The sequence below is a fragment of the Stenella coeruleoalba genome (genome assembly GCF_951394435.1).
Source record: "Stenella coeruleoalba genome assembly, chromosome: 5".
NCBI lineage: Eukaryota > Metazoa > Chordata > Mammalia > Artiodactyla > Delphinidae > Stenella > Stenella coeruleoalba.
In genome coordinates, this window is record NC_137150.1 from 70,842,144 (window position 1) to 70,864,005 (window position 21,862).

The following is a 21,862-nucleotide window of genomic DNA, read 5'->3' on the forward strand; positions in this document are numbered from 1 at the left end:
AGCAATCTTCCTGAGTTGAAGAGATGAAGCTGGGAGTCTGGGGAGGCACCAAAGTGACTGGGTTTGCAGGGCAGATTACCAGAGAAGAGGTATGTACAGAGAAGGAACACTGAAAATCTGCAAAGTGGTCCCTTCTCAAGTCTTCAGCTGAATACTGATCAGCACTTGTGTGTGAGGAAACTACCAAGACCAGGGGAAAATCCACCCAAAAGGTTTAAGGGGAAAAATGCATCAGGGCTCACACAGGGCTGGGCAGAGTACCTGTTCCCACCAATCAGTGGGAAAACCTCATTAGCTGCATGAAATCAGGCGGAGTACTCAGAGGGTTTTGCTTCAGTAGTGGGTTCAAATTAACCTGAAACTAAAAGCTACTCTGTTCCTGCCTAACAAAACTTTTAAGACTTGAAAGAATAAAATTGTTTCCAAGTAACTTAACTGCTTCACAGAACACAGTCCAAGGAGATTTACAGGAATACAAAATATCCAGTTACAATGTCTGATATCCAATTAAAACTTAACAGGCTTGGGCTTCCCTGGTGGCACAGTGGTTGAGAGTCCGCCTGCTGATGCAGGGGACACGGGTTCGTGCCCCGGTCCGGGAAGATCCCACATGCCGCGGAGCAGTTGGGCCTGTGAGCCATGGCTGCTGAGCCTGTGCGTCCAGAGCCTGTGCTCCGCAACGGGAGAGGCCACAACAGTGAGAGGCCCACGTATCGCAATAAATAAATAAATAAAAACAAAAAAACTTAACAGGCTTGCAAAGAAGCAAGAAAATATGACCCACAATGAGAAAAATCAAAGGACAGAAGAGGACCTAGAACTGACAGAGATAATAGAACTGGTAGACAAGGACATTAAAATGACTGCAAAGGAACTCTGCCCTGACACTGTCCCCACTATAGTTCATATGTTCAAAAAGCAAGAAGAAAGACTGATCATGTGAAGCAGAGACATGAAAAATATAAAAAAGAACCAAATCAAACATAAAATAAAAAGTACAATGTCTGACATGAAAAACACACTAGATGGGATTAACAGCAGATTCGATATTACACAAAAATAATCAATGAACTTGAAGACATAGTAATAGAAATATCCAAAATGAAAAATGGAGAGAAAAAAGACTAGAGGGGAAAAAAAGCTAACATAACAGCATCAGTAAGCTGTGTGACAATCTCAAGCACCCTGATATACATGTAAGGCAGGAGGGAATAAAAAATATGTAATTCTATAATGGCCCCAAAATTTCCAGATTAGATGAAAAACTATAAACCCACGGATCCAAGAAGTCCAACTAACACTAACCAAAGAACATAAGAAATTAAACCAAGGCATACCATCATCAAAACCCATGATGAAAAATGGGTTATATATATAAATATATATATATATACATACACACACACACACACACACGTATATATATACATGTATATATATGTGTGTGTATATGTATATATATGTGTGTGTGTATGTGTGTGTGTGTGTGTGTGTGTGTGTGTGTGTGTGTGTGTATATATATATCTTGAAAGAAGCCAGAGAAAAAAGACATGTCACATACAAAGGAAAATAAATAAAAATGACATTAAATTTCTTGCTTAAAAACAATGCAGGCGAAAAGACAGTAGGGAAACATCTCTGAAGTACTGAGAAAAAGAAACTATTCTGAGAATTCTATACCCAGCAAAAATATCTTCCCAAATCAAAGGTGAAATAAAAGTCTTTTTCAGATACAAAAGCTGGGAAAAATTCACCAGCAGTGAACCTACACTATTTAAAAAAAAAAATTGTTAAGAGAATTCCTCAGGTGGGGGAAAAAAAGATAACCAATGGTAATACGGATCTCCACAAAGGATTGATGAGCACCAGAAATGGTAACTAAGAGGGTAACTATACACAGCAAAAGCACAAAGAACATGGAGAAATGAAAGTACACTCTTACAATGCTCTTAAGAAAGTAGAAAAAGAACAGCAAGTTATACCCAGTGTAGGCACTTAAGGGAAAGACTAAAACTCCGAGAAGAAATAAATGAAATTTTAAAAAACAGAAAAATGATGAAAAAATCAATGAAACCAAAATCTGGTTCTTTGACATTAATAAAATTGATCATTTCTAGTTAAACTCAAAGGGGGGGGGCACAAATTATCAATATCAGGAATAGAACAGGAGACATCGCTATAGATTATGCAGATATCAGAAGGATAATCAAGGAACCAACAAGCAACTTTATACAAACAAACCAACTTTTCTGCAGGTTTGAACTTACTTCCCAATAAAAAAACTTAAAAAAAAAATCTTTATCAGTCAGGGGATGGCTGTGAGTTGATAACTGCTAAAGCTGACTTAAAAGCTGAGTGATGGAAAAAAATTAAAATGAAAAAAAGAAAAAAAAAGCTGAGTGATGGTCCATGAGAGTTCATTATACTCATCTTTCTACTCTTTAATATGTATAAATTGTCCATAATGGAAAAGTTTTCTTAAATAAATAAAAGCCATCCATTTGCTAAAATATGACACAAATGAACTTATCTATGAAACAGATTCAGAGACACAGTGAATGGACTTGTGGTTGCCAAGGGGGAGAGGGTGTGTGGGAGGGATGGATTGGGAGTTTGGGATTAGCAGATGCAAACTATCATATATAGAATGGATAAACAAGGTCCTACTGTATAGCACAGGGAACTATATTCAATACCCTGTGATAAACCAAAATGGAAAAAATATGAAAAAGAATGTGTGTGTGTATATATATATATATATATATATATGTATATATATATATATATACACACACACACACACACACACACACAATTGAATCACTTTTTATACAGCAGAAATTAACCCAACACTGTAAATCAATATACTTGAATTAAAAAAAAATTCACCCATCTGAAGTGAAAATAAAAGAAAATTTTCAGAGGATAGTCATTCCTGGCACAAAGGGATATGAATCTTGAGGACTCTGAGTCCCAAATCTACCGACTCAACCTATTATGTTCAGGTATTATCCATAAACTCTTACCCCTGGGTTTTGAATCTAACTCTTCTTCACTCTTGTCTTTCATCCATTGCCTAGAAATATAGATGTACTTCCCCACTTCTGTAAATTCTAAGTTTTCAATGTAGAATATATTTGCAGATAAATAAGCATGCTTTTCATAATTTTAGAAAAAGAACTATCATTAAAATTCAATGTTTTCCTTAATTCCATATGCTCATAACTATTTAAAATCTTTTCCCCAAATATCTCTTGACAGAGTTCAAATTAGTCCAAGATAACTATATTTTCATCTCATCTTCTACAGGTAAAAACTGACCACAACAAAAAAATACTCAAATTATTTTTAAATGAGCCATTACACATGGTGCACTGCCTACAACAATCTATGTTCATACTTTTCTAAATACAATTCTTGACCGTATTATCTCATTACTCTTTTTATAAGTGTTATTTCTCTGAAATTTAACTTACTTTTTGAGGCAAAGTTCTACTTTTTAAGGCAAAGTTCTTAAGTCTTACCAAACTTTACCAAAGAGGAAATGTTAAAAATAATTTAAGGAATTCAAATTAAAAGTTGCTCTAAAAGTCACCAATTATTGTTCTCTATAAACATATTATACTTCATAGGAAATTACTAAGAATTCACTCGTCACATAAACTTTTAGTAAAACCCAGTGAGACAACTGCAACAGCTTACATTTAAAACATATACATATCATAAATGTATACATTTTAAAAACATGTACATATATAGAAAGCCCTTAACATTTTTATGACATCATGAAGATAAAAATCTATATAACATATTTCAAAATATATTACTTATCAAGATGAAAATACATATTAAATACTATCCTACCATTTACCCAATTAGATATTTAAAACATTAATATCGAACTTCTAAAATCCATTTAACTTACAGAAGTATAACTTCCGGTGGTTTGCTTGAGGGCATGTGCTTTTTAATCAAGTCAATTTCTAGATCATAAAACACAAAGAAATTTTTCTTACCAATAGCACTGTATCATCATTCCTTCCAACTGTTGATATTAGCAGAGCTTTCAAAAGCCGGCTCTTAATAACAAAAATAAAATGAAACTAAGCATAAAAATCCATTCAAATGACAATTTTCTGCCACATACTTGTTTGGGTTCTTTTTGAACTGTTTTCAAAATGACTAAGACATTAAAATTTAGGATTTTTTAATGCTCCAATTTTAAATGGGTTTTCAGAAGACATACCTTCTGCCATCTGACTGTCACTGCAGAGCTCCTATTACTTGAATAAATCATATCTAGCTAGCATACTGAAGTCCCAATTCCACGGTGCATGACTGAGCCTTGATGTTATCTAAATAGCAAGCAGCTTATAGGCTATTGTGCTTAACCAAACCCTTCCTTGCATTTACAATGAACCTGATTTTTTTGTGTGAGTAAAAACAGCAGCACAGGACAAAGTGAAGCTATCAGGAATAAATCACACAAAATCTAATGCTAATTTTTGTGAAAGTTAACTCATTTTTTCATATTATGTAATTACTAAGAACCATTTAAGGTACAGTCTTAAACCTAGGGTTAAGAGTCAGATCTCCTTTCCTAAAACAAGATGAGTTGGACTTAACAAGCATAGAATCCCCACACCTAAGGCATCTTTGCTTCAAACCTGAGTTTCGCACAAGCTGTAACAATATTATAGTATTATATGTGGAGGGTTTTCTTTGAGGATACTCAATGTATGTGCTTAGATTTCCAAAGTAGGTAATTTTATGAGGTGAATTAGGGAATGAATGATCTGCCACTCAAGTAAAACCTCAAGCAAATTCTGAATAAATATTTTTAATTTAATTTTTTACTTCTGTTGGTATTTGCCAACTTCAGGGAAACTGAAGTTAAAAAAATAAAATTAGGGCTTCCCTGGTGGCGCAGTGGTTGAGAGTCCGCCTGCCAATGCAGGGGACACGGGTTCGTGCCCTGGTCCGGGAAGATCCCACATGCCGCGGAGCGGCTGGGCCCGTGAGCTGTGGCCGCTGAGCCTGCGCGTCCGGAGCCTGTGCTCCGCAACGGGAGAGGCCACAGCAGTGAGAGGCCCGCGTACCACACACACACACACACACAAAATTAAATTAAAAATGTACTATTCAATATTTGCAAAACTAAATAAGTATTAAAAATTCTCAAATGATATTTTTTGTAAGTTTGGAACATGTACTTCTTAAGTTTTAAAAATTAAAACTGCACTAAAACTTTTGGGCCACCTTGTATTGTTGAAAAACAAAATGAATCATCCCACTTTATTTTGTAGTTCTAGGTTTTTTCCTGAGAATTAAACATACCTATACATGTTAAATAAAGATTTGATAAACACATCTTTCAGAACCACAAAACAAAGGGTGTTTCAAAGATTCTGAAGTATAAACAGCAAAGCCAGCATTCTGTATTATTTCATCAATATTTCAATCAATATTATTTCATTGTCAAATTTGTAGCATCCACAGCAATTAAGATGACTTTCTGCAATTCAAAAGCGTTCTACCTTTACAACTGAAATATGCCCTATTAATATAAAATCCTAACTCTACTCACTGTCCAACCTTAATTTTAGTATCTATACAAATATTTGTGTAAAAAGAATGACAAAATCTCAATCTCCCAACAACAGTAACCAAATTGTGACAACTTTATGAGGGCAAAACTTAACACTTCAAGTCAGCTCCTAACAATAAGAATGACATAATATAATTTAATGAATACATGGAAATTTTACGAGGATACCAGCTAAATCTTAACAAAGCTCTACTCAATACCCATTTTATCACTTCCCATCTTGAACTTTCTCTTATAATACATGCTTTTGTTTCTGTGTTTAGGCTTAAGGAAGACCATTGTATCCAATATACACCAAACTAAAACTGTATTTACATTTGTAAAATGCAGTCTTTGTGAAATTATTTTTTTTGTAAGTTATAAAACAATGTGATAACTGTAACAAAATAAGTTATAATTAGGAGAGATAATGCAATTTTCTGTCTTAGGGTCAATTCAAGAACATTAAGAGTCATAACCTAACCTACACTATAACATACATGCATACATTTTTATCACTTTTATTATATTTGCTATTTAAAGAAAGAAATCAACCCATTTATTCAGAGAAACCCCATGTGATAAGACTATCATTAGACAAAATAATGGCTTTGAGTATTACAGTCAATTGTATAGTATTTAATCAGTAAAAACTGGGAGAAGGTACCTTTGGACTGACAAATGGTATCTATGCTTTATTCTCATTATTAAAAAAAGGAAATGAGTAAAATATATAATTTATATACAGCATAATTAAGTTTGTCTACTTAATATGAATGAGAGATTTTTTTCATTTATTCAAGTTACTTTGAACTTAAAACTTTTATACTTCCCCTTAAACCTTCCTCATGTATGTGACTTTCTAAAACTCCATACTCAAGGACTGAGAGTTATGAAAGTATTATAATTGCTAGATTGATTTCAAAATCTTACCATCTATTATGAAAAATGCTACAGCAGACAACTGAAAGCAGTAGAAAGGCTCACTATGATAAGACCAGTCCTAAAGAGTGAAGAAAACTGGCAGAACCAAAAAGGCCTCAAAAGAAAACTGGCACCCACCCCTAAGACAACCAAAGGATGAATATAGCTGTAAATTGGTGACGTAACTATCAGGGGTAACAGTGTGTCAGGATGGGAATGAGGGAGACTTTCGTGCTCTTTGAATGCTTTCACCATCTATGTGCAATAATATTTTTAAATAGTTAAAGAAGAAAGTAAAGGAAGAAGACTGAGCATATGTACAGAATTCTAATTCTACCACACGTGGCCAACTGTGGGCCTGAACTTGTAGGACCCTCCAGATGGTCTCTATCAGACCATTCCACTCTCTTTGCCTGGATGCACTCTTATTGTTATTTTACCCCAGACAAGGTAAAGTACCATTTTGAAGGCTCCTTTAACAAGCATATTTCAAGAAAGCTACAGTTAGCTATTTTTATTTTTCTGTCTCCTCCATATTTTGGCTCCACTGAGGAAAAGTACTAGCCAGTGATACAGCATAAGCAACAGCAAATTCTAAATTATTTTATCAAACTAATTCAACTATAAGTATTAAGTGAGCATATATGACATATTCACTACTATATTAGGAACAGTAGGAGATATACAACTTTATCCCAAAATACAAAAAAACAAAACAAAAACAAATGAAAAGAGTACACAACTCAAGAATCAGCTTCAATTTGTTCTTAAATGCCAATTAATTCAACACGAACTATTTTGCAAGTTCCTTCACCCATCTTGGTTTCAACTTCTCCACTAAAATGAGACGGTTGTAATACTGGGTTGGCCAGAAAGTTTGTTTGGGTTTTTCTGTAACATTTTACAGAAAACCCGTACGAACTTTTTGGCCAACCCAATAACTCATGATTTACTCCAACCATGAAAGCTTCTGAGCTACACAAGTATCGCCTGTGTATACAGCCTTCTCTTGCACTCTTTCACCACTAGGTGACGTTCCAACATTGGTAAGAAAAGAGGCTGACAGTTTTCGCAAGCCTTAGCAAGGCAATCACTGATCAAGAATGATTAAAGATAAGAAATTTTATATAGTTTTTTTTAGTACCAATGGAAATACTAATAAGAGAAAGTAGGAGTTGCCTATAATAGAAATTCTATTTCATGTGTCTCAATGGAAAAATAAGACATGGCAATAAACATAAAACATGATAATGGGAGGGAAAGGCAGGTATATTATTCCCTTTATAAAGATTACTGCCAAATTCACAATCATCTGAAACTAGAATTTAGGGATCTTACAATGCTATAGAACCAGGGAGGGGGAAAACAGTAACAATTAAAGAGCACATGATCCTATTAGAAAACAAGATGAGGTAAAGTATGAAATTACGTGATAAAACATTATTTGCCTATTAAATTGGCACACACACACAAAAAAGAGCACCTTTATACACTGCTGTTAAGAGTGCATCTGTACTAGCTTTTTGGAAAACCAACTGACAGTATACAAAAATTTAAACTTCCTACATACTTTGATCCAACAATCCCAATTAGAAATCCATGTCACATGTACCTATACATGTATGTTACTACTAACAGTTTCTTCAAATTCCTCTCTGCATTGTTAGACTTATGAAATAGACTATAAATGTTTTGTGCTTTTTTTTTTTTTCTTTAGGGGTGAAAGTGGGTACCTACAAACAACCAAGGCTAGCTGAAACAAATGAGAGTATTTTAAAACACGCACAAAAGAAATTGTGTGCCATGGGCATTTAATACAATAAGAATTGACAAATCAAGAGTTCTAGTAACAGGGTCCAGTGGTTAAGAATTCACCTTCCAATGCAGGGGACACGGGTTTCGATCCCTGGTCAACCCTGGTTGGGGAACTAAGATCCCACATGCCGCAGGGCAACTAAGCCCACGAGCCACAACTAGAGAGCCCATGTGCCACAACTACTGAGGCTGTGCGCTCTGCAACCCACGTGCCACAACAAAAAGCCCGTGCACCGCAACGAAGATCCCATGTGCCGCAACTAAGACCCAACGCAGCCTAATTTATTTATTTATTTTAAAAAAGAGTTCTAATAACAACTGTATAAATAAACCAAATTGTTTGTTTGTGCCTAAGTCCCCAAACTAAAAGTTACACGTTTAGGGGTAAGGGATTAAGAGGTACAAATTATTACGTATAAAGTAAGTTACAAGGGTATATTGTATAACATGGGGAATATAGCCAATGTTTTATAATAACTATAAATGAAGTATAATCACTATATTGAATCACCATATTGTACATCTGTAACATATAATATTGTACATCAACTATACTTCAACTAAAAAAAAGTTACACTTTTCAGAGGTAAGGTAAGGGTTTTTGTTAAGCAATATATACATGAATGTTTCTTCCATTTTAATGCAAATTAGTGACTATTTCTTCTAAAATGTAATGCTATTAATCCAATCCCTAATAACTTGTTTGACATTTCAATCAGCAATTTAAAAGATGGTCTTTGAAATTTAAACATTCATTAATTCTAAGACTCGTATTTTCCACATTTTAGCATAGTTAAAATTGGGATATAACTTATAGATGAAATCTTACTGCTGCAGTTGACAGGTAACCATGGTGACGCAGTGATCAATGCATGCACACACTCAAAGTTGGTGTCAACTGGTTATAGCATTGTCATTTCAGTTGAGTAAAGTGCATTATTGGCAGTACAATGCTGAGTTTAAATTGATTATTAAAAATATTCAAAAAGATTACACTGTAGTTGCATACTGAAACAAGAAGTAATCATTTGCACAGAAAAGTATCAAAATAGAGCAGCAGAGTGGAAAGGAAGAACTAGGATCAGAAGGGGTGGGGGGATAGGGAAAGGTAGAGAAGGAAAAAGGAAGAACAGAAGAACTTTCCGGAGAATTATACTTCTAAATCTTCAGTATGTTAAGGAGTCACACACAGACTACAGATATGTTCATTTTTCTTATAACAACAAACTCCAAAATAATTTTTCTTCACTAACTCAGCATATGTCACTTCAGGATTATTGTATTATGCTTACAAAAAAACAAAATTAGTTTTACTCATGATCTTTACTACAGTATGGTTCACATTTCATTTTTCCAAACATTATAAAGGCTCAACCTCAAAGAAGCACAAAATCACCAGGAAACCATTCTGTACAAAAAGTACAATCCTGCAAATTTCCACTTACAACTGATAGGCACTTGGATCAATTTTTTTCAGTTACGTGAATTTTTTTCCACTGTACTCCTTTTCCCCAATTTGAAACCTACTCATGCTGATTCAGCATAGAAAGGAAGTATAAAGGCCTTAACATTTTCATTCAGCAAATATTTCAATAATACAGAACTTTAAGTTACTACTGAAGAGGATAATGGCCTTACTCATGGTACAACCATCACAGAAATCTAAACTTCCTCATTTCCTATGGTCATTCTATAATCCACTATTCAGGATTAAAAAAAAAAAATCAATGTATTTGGGTACTATGTCAACCGTAATAATAGTGACTGACATTTGAAAAGGGATTTTTAGTTTACAAAATATTATCATTTACCAGTTTTCAATCAATACTGTCTTTTAAAAACAGGAAAAAAAATAATCTTCACTTAACTAAGATTAGCATTTTTCACCTTCCCTAGAAAGTCAAGCATGGGGTGACATTATACCGAAAAGCCTTGCCAACAAATTAATGTAGACAGCACCATCCATTTTCCACAACTTCATTTGAAAGCAGCGTGTACTTGAAATACACGCTTTCATACGGAAAACAGCGTAGGTTCCTAAGACAGCCCGCAAATGACCTTTTTACCTCTCACAATGCTGCTGATCTACTTCTTATTACACTAGCCTGGGTGTTGAGGCAGGTAGCCAGGTTACCAAGCCTCTACCTCCTCTGTCCACTTCTTAATTATTAATATTCCCCAAGCCTCTACTTCCTCTGCCTACTTCTTAACTATTAATTCCTCCATGCTCCTCTCTCTGTAACAGTATCATGGGCAAAGGGTGGCACCACTGGCCCATCTACAGTGGCAACCACCAATCAGTATTGTCAGCACTGCTCTCTCAGGAGTTCCAGAACCACGGATTCAAACATCTACAGTCCATGTTTGCAGACAGCTAATTCAAATGGCTTGTTTCAACTTTCTTCCAAAAACCTGCCCTCTCACCTGCTGCTGCCACTACCAATTCCCTCTACTCCTTTAACGAATAGGACTTGCCTAAAAAGCCATGCTAGGAAATTGGAAGTCATCCTAGACTCCTTCCTATCCCACACCTTCTACATCCATCTGGGCACTAAGTCTTATCATTCCTACCTTTCTCAAACCCACCTCACCCCACCCTACCTGCACTGGCATGCCTCACCTTGGGTCCTGACCCCCTCTCCAGTCTCCCTCATTCTAATCAATATACGAACCTGATGTGATCGTTTCTCTCTGCTTAAAATTTCAAGGGCTTCCTATTGTCTGCAGCATCATTTCCCAACTGGTACAAGTCCCTCCAAAATAATTTTTTTTTTTGGCGGTACGTGGGCCTCTCACCGCCGTGGCCTCTCCCGCCGCGGAGCACAGGCCCCAGACGTGCAGGCCCAGCAGCCATGGCTCACGAGCCCAGCCGCTTCGCAGCACGTGGGATTCTCCCAGACCGGGGCACAAACCCGCGTCCCCTGCATCAGCAGGCGGACTCCCAACCACTGCGCCACCAGGGAAGCCCCAAAATAAAAAAATTTTAAAGGCATTGACTGCTCATATAAATTGAAGAAAAGTACTGCATTAAACAAAGTTAAGTAGCCCTCTTACCAGGAAGACTTTGGAAAGTCTTACAACACACGATACTATTATGTGTTTGCCTACCATGGGAAACTGGTGCAAAAGACAGACCCAACTGGGCTCCAAGGACAAAGTCACAACTAACTGGGAGACATAAAATCCTTCAGAACCTGGCCCTGCCTAGTTGTCAACACCACCTTCCATTCATCAAAGGTTATTATTCACCTCCTACAAACCTTACATCCCATCTATACAGAACACAACTTGCAGTTCCTCAAAGAGTCCTACTGATTCCTGATTCCATTCTTTTACATACGTCGTTCCTTCTGCTAAGAATGCCGTTCCCTAATTTAGGCTGGCTGAAGAGCTCCTGTGAGTCCTTCCAGCCCCTGGTCAGTTATTTTCTCTACTAAGCTTTGATTGTCCCTTCCACCCCGCAGCAGACTTGTCCCACCTCTGTCCCTCCTCTACACGTGTCAGAGCAGTCAGTACTTGTCTCACAATATTGGGCTTACAGACTAAAAACAGACTTAAAGTTGGGAAGCAGGCCAGCACCCAGCAACATAGCTGACTGAATCAGACAGGGCAAGACAGGAGGTGAGTGTGAGGAAGGGGTAAAATCTTTCCTTTTTCTGGGCAAAATTTCACAACAAAGTAAATTTTGTTTTTGCCCCACTCCCACATCTCATCCTTATGCCCCTTTCGCTTTCCTGACTCTCCCAATACCCTCTCCCCAGGTCCTTAGTGACCTCACCTAACTCTATACAACCGCCGCCACAAGACTATGCTCATCAGTATCAACTACTTCCTCGTCCAGTTCATCAAGAGTTATTCTGTTCAGAAGTTAATACATAAATGGGTTACAGCTTCTCAAAGCTGGCAAATCCAAGATGAATCTCTAGGCAACAATTTATTTAGTTATTTATTTTGGGCTGCACCATGAAGCATGCAGGATCTTAGTTCCCTGACCAAGGGTTGAACCCATGGCCCCCTGCAGTGGAAGCGTGGAGTCCTAACCACTGGACAGCCAGGGAAGTCCCCAAAATATTTTTTCTTTAAGCATGAAGGAGATACAGGGAGTGGGCATTACACTTCTACCACTCAGAGAGGCTGGCCCATAAAAATCTGGGAGTCCTCCTGACTGAGTCTCCCTGCTTCCCAGGAGCAGCAGTGGGCACTACTAACAGAGACAGATGGAGCTGGTGCTATGGCAATCCTACGGATCACCCATTCTTTTTGGGTTGAAAAGTTTTATTTGCTTTAGAGACCAGTGACGGTCAGTTTTTCATTATTATGGACAGAAAGTCTCACCAACACGGTCACCAATGAACTTAAAACAGTGCCTCTAGGGCTTCCCTGGTGGCACAGTGGTTCAGAGTCCACCTGCCAATGCAGGGGACACAGGTTTGTGCCCCGGTACGGGAAGATCCCACATGCTGCGGAGCGGCTGGGCCCGTGAGCCATGGCCGCTGAGCCTGCGCGTCCGGAGCCTCCGCAACGGGAGAAGCCACAACAGTGAGAGGCCCACGTACCGCAAAAACAAACAAACAAAAAAACAAAACAAAAAAAAACAATGCCTCTATTCTAACCAAGTAATATCTTAAAATCCAACCCTAGACCATTGTTTGATTTAGAAAAAGGCAAATTAATTGAGAAAACCAAGATGTTGCCCAAGTACCCTTAATATTTCAAAATAAATCTGTAATTATTAAATTAGCATTCTAGAAAGAATCAGTATGGTTTATCACTACTTCCTATTTCATAAAAAATCATTTGTTACAATGTCATTGTCTACACGTGCCAAGTACGTGCTAAATGTTGGAGATTACAAAGATTAAATTTCTAACCTCAAGAAGCCAAACCTAGGCTAGACAAGTAAACAAACCTATCAAAGCGGTTGCACACTGCAGTAAAGTAAGTATCATGCGAGCACTGGGAGCACGGAGAGGCACAGGGAGGGAGGAAGAGGCAGGCAAGGGACAAAAGAGTCTTCAGAGAAGAACTCTCTCCCTTGATCTAAGACCTGACGGGTGTGAAGTTCATCAAGCAAACAAGCAGTAAAAAGGGGAAATAAGAGAGAGATGGAATCCAAGTAGAGGAATTACCATATGCAGAAGTGCTAAGGTGAGAAATCCCAGAAAATGTTAGGAATACAAGTTACTTGAACTAGCTGGAGCACAGGATGGCCTCTGGGGAATGGCTGAAAATGGAGCTGAAAAAGATGGAACACAATCAAGTTATGATGAAAGACCTTGTTTGATAAAGATATGGATTAACTTGTACGTGATGGAGATTCTGAACTTTTCTCAACTGAAAGAGACCCAAGGACGTGCCAAGAGGCCACATTCCCAAAGAATACAATGTGAATGGTGTGCAAAGCAGCAGTTCTGTGTTCCCTTGCTAGACTGTTTACCTCCAAGAAGGCAGAACTCACTCATCAACATATACCCAGCATCTAGCCCTGTGCTTGGCACAGACAGGAACTAAAAAAGTATCCAATACTTAGATGTGCCAACACAATCTTAGGGCTCAACTAAGTGGCCCTAACCCAGCCTCCTTCCTTACTGCCTATAAAACTCACAACTCTTACGCACTACAACAATTGGTAATTGGCACAACTTTTAAAGTAACATGGGGAAAGGTATGGGCTGCACCAGAGATTAGAAAGGATTTTGAGAAAACACACATTAAGATGCTTTTGAACCTGACAAAATTAAGCAGTTTTTCTACTCTTCTCACCAAAAACTGAACAGAAAACAACTGTAGATTAGCTCAAAATTATTCAACAACTAACTCTAAGACAGTGGTGATAACTATAAAAAGTATATTTTTATATAGGACCCATGGAATAAAAATCTATTTTAACTAACAATTTGCTAGACTAGTGTTTCAAATAATTAAGTGCTACTCAGGTTACTTGCCTGCAGTACTTTACATTTCACTTAGTAAACTGAATTATATTATGATAATTAGCATGTAAGTAAGAACTCCATCTCAGGTGCTTGGGAAAACAATAAGGAAAAAATATTTGGTCTACAAAGAACCAGCGACTACATCTAATCAATCCAAAGGCCAGAGAAGTAAAACAAAATTTCAAGACTTCTTTTTAAAGAAAAGATGTAGACACATTTCACTAACCAGAATTTCTAAATGAAAATAAGGGAAAATAGGGCTTCCCTGGTGGCGCAGTGGTTGAGAGTCCACCTGCCAATGCAGGGGACACGGGTTTGTGCCCCGGTCTGGGAAGATCCCACATGCCGCGGAGCGGCTGGGCCCGTGAGCCTGCGCATCCGGAGCCCATGCTCCGCAACGGGAGAGGCAACAACAGTGAGAGGCCCGCATACCGCAAAAAAAAAAAAAAAAAAGGAAACATAAAATCCTATTAAATAAACATATTTTTAAATTTTATAATGCAGCCAGGGAGAGAGACAACAGGTAACATTAACACAGAGGATGGGGGAAAAAGAGACTGCAAACACACCCAGAAACATCAAGATAAAAATATACATCAAATGTACATTAGAGACCCATGAAATTAACATCTTGAGCTTTATAGGATGTCACTACCAAAGATGCAAAATCATGGTATTTTTGCTATAAAAGCCGGAATTAAACAGTATGTCATTATTGCCTGCTGCTCCAGTTGAGAAAAAGCAATCCTCAATCACAACCCACACACACACTCTCTCACGACACACAGATACACACAGGAGTGTGACTTGTTTTGAATATGTTAAATGTTATTAAACTAATAAATAATAGTAATTTACCAATTACTGAGCCTCTTATCCTCACAATTCTCTATGTTTTATTACCTCCATTCAGCCAATGAAGAAGCTAAATAGGGTTAAGGGACTACAGAGCTAGTAAGTGATGAGGCTAGAATTCAAAATCACTTGTATATGGCTCTGAGGCCACATTTTAACCAATACACATGCCCTCTCCCAGGGCACAGGACTGTTAAATCTTTAGTCACCATAACATTTCTTTAACGACTGGTGTTTTCTTACTGTGCTATCCCCAGAGCGATATTTAAGTTCAAATACTTTAAATTTCATGGAAAACATTAACAACTTACAGAGTTGTTTTTAAATAAGGCAAATCTTGCTAGTAGTAAGGAGACATTAACTCTTAAAAACACTGATAGTCAGGGCTTCCCTGGTGGCGTAGTGGTTAAGAATCCACCTGCCAATACAGGGGACACGGGTTCGAGCCCTGGTCCAGGAAGATCCCACATGTCACGAAGCAACTAAGCCCATGTGCCACAACTACTGAAGCCCGCGCGCCTAGAGCCCGTGCTCCACAACAAGAGAAGCCACCGCAATGAGAAGCCTGCGCACCGCAACAAAGAATAGCCCCCACTCGCGGCAACTAGAGAGAGCCGGCGAGCAGCAACAAAGACACAACACAGCCAAAACAAAAAAAACAAAACAAACAAAAACAAAAAACACTGATAGTAGCTGAATATCCATCTAGAATTATAAAAAGTACCAACAGTGCCCCAATAATCCCAACTTTATTACTTAGCCCTTTAATTATGCTAGGTTTTTTGTGTGGTATAAAACACCCAGTATAACCCTAGGGAAATAGCAGATTTTCCTAAACACCTAATTTCTTTCTCCATTATTCACACTGTGGAATCACATCACATATGGATTTAATTACAATTCAACTATCTGTGCTGCAAGAAAAAAGAAAAACAAGAGAGAAAAATACTCTAAATAATGGCGGCAGGACGCTTGCCCTCACATCCTTGTCCCAGAGTGAGCATGCAACGGAGACTAAATCTGGTGTTCCTTGGTCAATCCAAAGCACATAACCGATTATGATTCCAGAAAAAAGTAACCTATACTAATAGCTGAAGAAAAAACTAGCTGTGAGAATTGAAAAACCATATGTCAGTTAACCAGTTTTCAAACTGGTGCCTTCCTAAATGACTTTTTCATGGGTAATTTTGACTTCACAGGATTTTTATCTTAAATGAGAATGTAGGCCCAAAGCCCCTACATAAAAGGGGATTTCATTTTACTCAGCTGTTTAGATCAGAAAGAATTAGGAACCAAAATACCTGTCTTTTATATATCAAAGTAAGTTACTAACATATTTTTCATCCTACTTTACAAATAGGAAAAAGAGAGCAATAGGGATGCTGTAAAGAAGCCATGCTAGACACATGTGGGAGCTGTTCCATGACTTATTTTAAAATAAACTAAAAATGTAATAGAAGTCTGTCAAGTGATCAAAATCAATCCTTTAAAGTTGGTTCTCAATAAGAAAAAAAAAAACACCCCACAAAACATACATTGAGTTTTGAGATGTGCCATTACTACAGAGTACAAACTAAAGACAAGGGTGAAAAGAACACCCAACTAATAGAAAGCTTCTCCTTTACCAACATGCTGTCACTTACCTCTCCAGACATCAGTTTCCTTTTCTATAAAAAGAAGGGGCTAGTCTAAATAACCTACAACCACTCAGCATTATTATTTTCTAATCTCATACCTCCTTATTTCAATGTCCAACTCATAAACTCCTTTGTGAAAAAATTAAAAAACAACAAAAAAATAGCAGTCAATTAATCTAGCTTGCTATCACTGAGGCAGACCTGTCTTTCACCTCATCACCCAACAACAGATATAAATAAATTTTATTAATAATTTCTGAGGAAGATTATATAGATATCAGCGTGTTCCACATCATGTAATCAAGAAATTCTACTTTATAGTTAACTCACCTTCCCTGGAAATTATGCTTCTAATCTAACTAGTATCTGAGTGTCATTGGATATATATATATTTTTTTGGCCACGCTGTGCTGCTTGTGGGATCTTAGTTCCCCGACCAGGGATCGAACCCGGTCCCCGGGCAGTGGAAGCTCAGAGTCCTAACCACTGGACCTCCAGGGAATTCCCTCAACGGGTTATTTAAAAGCAAGATCCACAGCGAGTAAGTGAAAGAGTCAACAAGAGAGAAATTTTGATTAAGAGATTAATTACAAAAAAAAAAGATTAATTACAACTCACTTCATTCACCCCATCTTACATACAAAAAAACAGACTTCAAACACAGGGTACTAATTTCTTCCTGCATTCCCAGCTCATACTAGCATTAGTGGCCTTTGGTGATAGATAAGATAAAAGATGCATTTTCACCTGTAACTTCAAAGATACGTGCCTCTGAGAAGCTCCATTTTCATAAATCTATGTGGACCCTTCCCTTGGGGAGACACATACATAAGGTACATAAGTCCTTTTTTAATTTGGACAGCCTCAAAGTTTGCTATTTGAGTTAATATTTTACAATCTCAGACCTAGCAAAGGTCCCAATACAAGCCTGTGGGTTGAAGATATTATGAGGCCTGGTGTTGGGATAGCTCTCTGGAAACTCTTCAGCAATCCTCATCCTCAACTTTCCTCTGTCTCAGATATTTGATTATTTGGACAACTCTCCCTTTCCTTCATTCCACTTTTCTCCCTTCTTACTGAGGACCAAAAAATCATTTTCAACTCACCATTATAACAGTGATCGTTTTTTCCAGTTACCATTTATTCATAACATTTCACATTACCTCTATTTTTAATCTAATATGTTTTTAATGTTTTTAACTCAATTTTTATAATTACTAGTTACCATTAACTTCAGGACATTCTACCTTGTAATTGATACATACTTTTCTCCAGATTAAATAAGCCTAGAACCTTTTACTTTTTAACCTAAATCTTAAAATATGTAGCCCAATCCTGATCCTCTCTCATTTCTCTACTCTCAAAATATGAAGATCAACAACATTAAAGTAAGACTGTAATGGTAATTTCCTTGCTTCTTGCTTGTTACCTGGACTAGTTAAGTGGGTTAATTAGAATACGGTTTTGATGACTACAGATTTACTCTCTCCAACAGGCCAGTTGGCTTCATTTCACACAGAAAAACTATGTTCTAAAACCAAAGACTAAATCCCATCAGCTAACTCTTGGATCCAGATTTAACCAGATGAGCTATACAGCACATTCAGAACACATTCCATCACTGGAACAAACCTTCTGGTTATGTACCAGGTAGACATCAGACACTAGATTATCTTCCTTTAGCATACCACTGTGAGTTGTTTTAAGAATGTTGTCCAGTTAGTGATAAGCTGCTAACTCCTATTCAACTTAGGGTCTGTTCACAAGGTCCCCTGCTTAAGTTACCCAGTATACCAGTGAACAAAAGCCAGCTTTAGATGAACCAAGTAATCAATATCATTTTGAAATTCTACTTCTGTCTTCTAAGATTTTAGAAACTACAACCACCACCTCATTGTCATTCACAAGCATGAAGTTCCTATTTCCACCATCACCTAGACCAGTGGGAAAAAATACAAAAACTAAAGACAAAACTCCACAGCATGCCCCATTATCATTCATCATTGCCCACTTCCTAGGACTGCTATCCATTTCAGCAATAAAGTATATTCACATTTAAAACCTTATATTCACAGTGGTTACAAAACCACCATGCTAAACAAGAACAGCCCTGATTCAGTATATGGAATGGAAGGGGGAAAGGAATATTTACTATGTGCCAGGAAGAGTGCTCCTTTCTTTACATATGCTCTCAGCTAATCCTCAAAACTCTCTGACGTAAGTACTAGTATTCTCCTTTGTTAATTAAAAAAAAAAAAAGAAAGAAAAAGCAGAACAGGGAAGTTAAGCAACAGTATAAGGGACTTTCAACACAGCCAGAATCCTAGCTCTGTTACTGTATGTGACATAGAGGTTTCTATTTCTAGGTTTACCGGATTAGCTGCATGTGACTTTCAGCAACTTAACATCTCTGAACCTCAGTTTCCCCATCTGTAAAATGGGGTTTAAATGAGACAATTCACATCATGTTTAATTCAAAGCATAGTATAAAGTAAGCTTACTCAATAACTATCAGCACTGGTCAAAGTCAATAGCTAGTTAAGAAAGTCAGATCAAACTCAGGTCTGATTCCCAAGTTCATGCTTCTTCTACTACAATATTCTGTAGCAGCAAACACACATTATTATCCACATAAGAATCCATACTCGAAATACAACAGATGGGAAACTGATGTTACCTAAATGAAATAACTATTTAGGGCTAACTAAACCAACAGAAGGATTTTAGTTCCAATAACTAATAAGCAGAACCAAGTAGAAAACTCATCAGAAAATACTATTTAGACATTCAGGTTATAGAGTTTTGTTTTAACTACTGTGAAACTATTTTCCTATCTATATAGGAATTTATCCTATTTATCTCAAATCAGTTGTAAATTAAAACTTTAACAACCAAAGCTCCCCCAAATAAAGCTTCCTGGTCAGCCTGGACGAAGAACTCTGCCCTCTTACTACATAATTTGAACACAGAGTCAAAGTGAAGCCTGTCAACTTTATTGCTACTTAATATTTTTATTTTTTTTGTAATTGTACTACTTAGGAAATAACGCAACCAACCAATGTCAACATTCTTCCTATCCAATCCCCTGACCAAAAACAGGCTTTGCTGTTCTAATAATGTTCAAAAATCTCACTTAGCCGTCTCATCCTCATCTGCTTTAATGGTGGATAATGCAAAAACAAGGATAGCAGCAAAAGTAAACTTTCTTAACAATTATTAATAGGCTTACTATTTCAAGCAACTTCCAGGAACTGACTTGCCTTTAAAAAGGGTCGCTAAACCAGAATGGGATGCCCGCATACATTTCTTTTGGCAACTGTAGCCTATTCAGCAAAGCAACAATCCTCCTAAGAAAAGAATACCACATATATTCCAGTGAAACAAAATTAATAAATGTGCCTTGGTACTAAAAGGCTGAATTCTAAGCAAAGGTAGAGCTTTTTTTTTTTTTTTTTCTGTGGTACGCGGGCCTCTCACTGTTGTGGCCTCTCCTGTTGAGGAGCACAGGCTCCAGACGCGCAGGCTCAGCGGCCACAGCTCACGGGCCCAGCTGCTCCACAGCATGTGGGATCTTCCCGGACCAGGGCATGAACCCGTGTCCCCTGCATTGGCAGGCGTACTCTCAACCACTGCGCCACCAGGGAAGCCCGGTAGAGCATTTTTAACTAAGTAATCGCCCTTCAAAAGACAATCAAATCAGAACACCTTCACTTTAGCAACAAAGTCTTTAGAAAAGTATTCATTTTGCAATTATCTTAAACGTCCCTGCATTTCTTAGATTTTTGAAAAATTCTAACTTCCTGATTCATAGATCTAAAATAGTCATTACATACATAAACGTTCTACTCATTTCGTTTGGAATCATGTAGGAAACATAGGTTTCTGTTTCTAGGTTTACAACTCCATACCCATTCATTTTGCACTAACGTAACCATTCAATACAGCTCTAAAACACTGATGAAAAAGTAGTTAATTATCTGAGTGATTCATACCTCCTATGTCCAGACACCAAGATCCAAGGATGTTTCTGTCAGATCTGTGGGAAGAGGAAATGATAAACACCTGTCACAAAAGCTTTCCAAACTGGGAAGCTCTGAATTACTACTGTCAATCCCCAGTCAGATTCCCTCCGCTCCCCCTCCTCCCCCCCCCCGCAAAAAAAAAAGAGGTCACATATCCACCAGAACCTAACTTTGCGAATGATGTGGGGAGAAGGAAAGGCTCTAAAGAGAGCGGCCATGGAGGTACTGGAGAAAGGGCCCCGGGTTTTTCTAGAGTCAAAGTGAGAGGCCTTAAGCAAGTCATAAGTCACTTTTCCTCTCTGGGCCTCACTTAGCTTAATGCGGTGACTGGCCAGGAGCTCCACTACTCCGTGGCTAAGGACAAAATGAAGATTCCTCAGTCAGCACCCGCACGAACCCATCAAGCGCCCTGCCAATACCCCTACCTTCGATCTCACCATCTCCCGTACTTTCTGAAAGGGCTGGACCACCATCTCACTCTCAAACCCAACACACTCGCCTTCCCCCCAAGCGGCGTGTCCCAACCAGGCCTTCACACCCACAACGTGGTGCCCTCCTCCGCGCCTCACCTGTCCCAGACAGACATTCCGCAGTCTTAACGCTCCTCTCCCCACCCCACACACACCTTCCCCGAGAAGTGATGCCCAATTCCGGCTCGAGGAGGCCGACCACGAGCTCACCTGGTACCCGCCACCCCCGACAATACCATTCACCTCCTCCAACCTCCCACCGGCTCCACGCCCTGCTCACCCAGCCCTCCGACGCCTCGGGGAAGCTGGGGCCACTCACCCGGCACCGCCGCGCCGTCTCCTCGGCGGCCTCCCGGCCGGAGCAACCGAGGGGCCGCGCAGGGCCGGGGCCCACCGCTGTCGTCGCCGCCGCCGCCGCCGCCGCCGCCTCGCCTCAGCCCAGCCCCATCGCCCTCGGCCGGCGCTGGCGGCCGCGGGTCGCTCGAGCTCGAGGCGCCGCCGCCGCCGCACGCTGCGGCTCGGGGTGAGGGGAGGGAGGAGCCGCGGCGGGGCCCGGGCCGAGGCGGGCGCAGGAGCGTCCGCGCTCTCCTCTGCGCCCGCGGCGGCGGCGTGTAGC

The 21,862-nt window shown here is 38.7% G+C and overlaps 1 protein-coding gene across 5 annotated transcripts in view; it reads right to left on the reverse strand.

Annotated features, from left to right (window-relative positions):
- The window catches only part of ATP13A3 (ATPase 13A3), a 77,365-nt gene extending 55,717 nt beyond the window's left edge, over positions 1 to 21,648 (reverse strand). For 2 of the 5 annotated variants that reach the window (XM_079923094.1, XM_079923095.1), the window contains exon 1: positions 4,017 to 4,079. The gene's annotated coding sequence lies outside the window, so the exon portion shown is untranslated. Of the gene's footprint in view, positions 1 to 4,016; positions 4,080 to 20,746; positions 20,791 to 21,526 lie in introns of those variants that run through there. The other 3 variants (XM_079923093.1, XM_079923092.1, XM_079923091.1) reach the window with 3 other exon arrangements.
- Between the last annotated feature and the right edge of the window lie 214 nt (positions 21,649 to 21,862).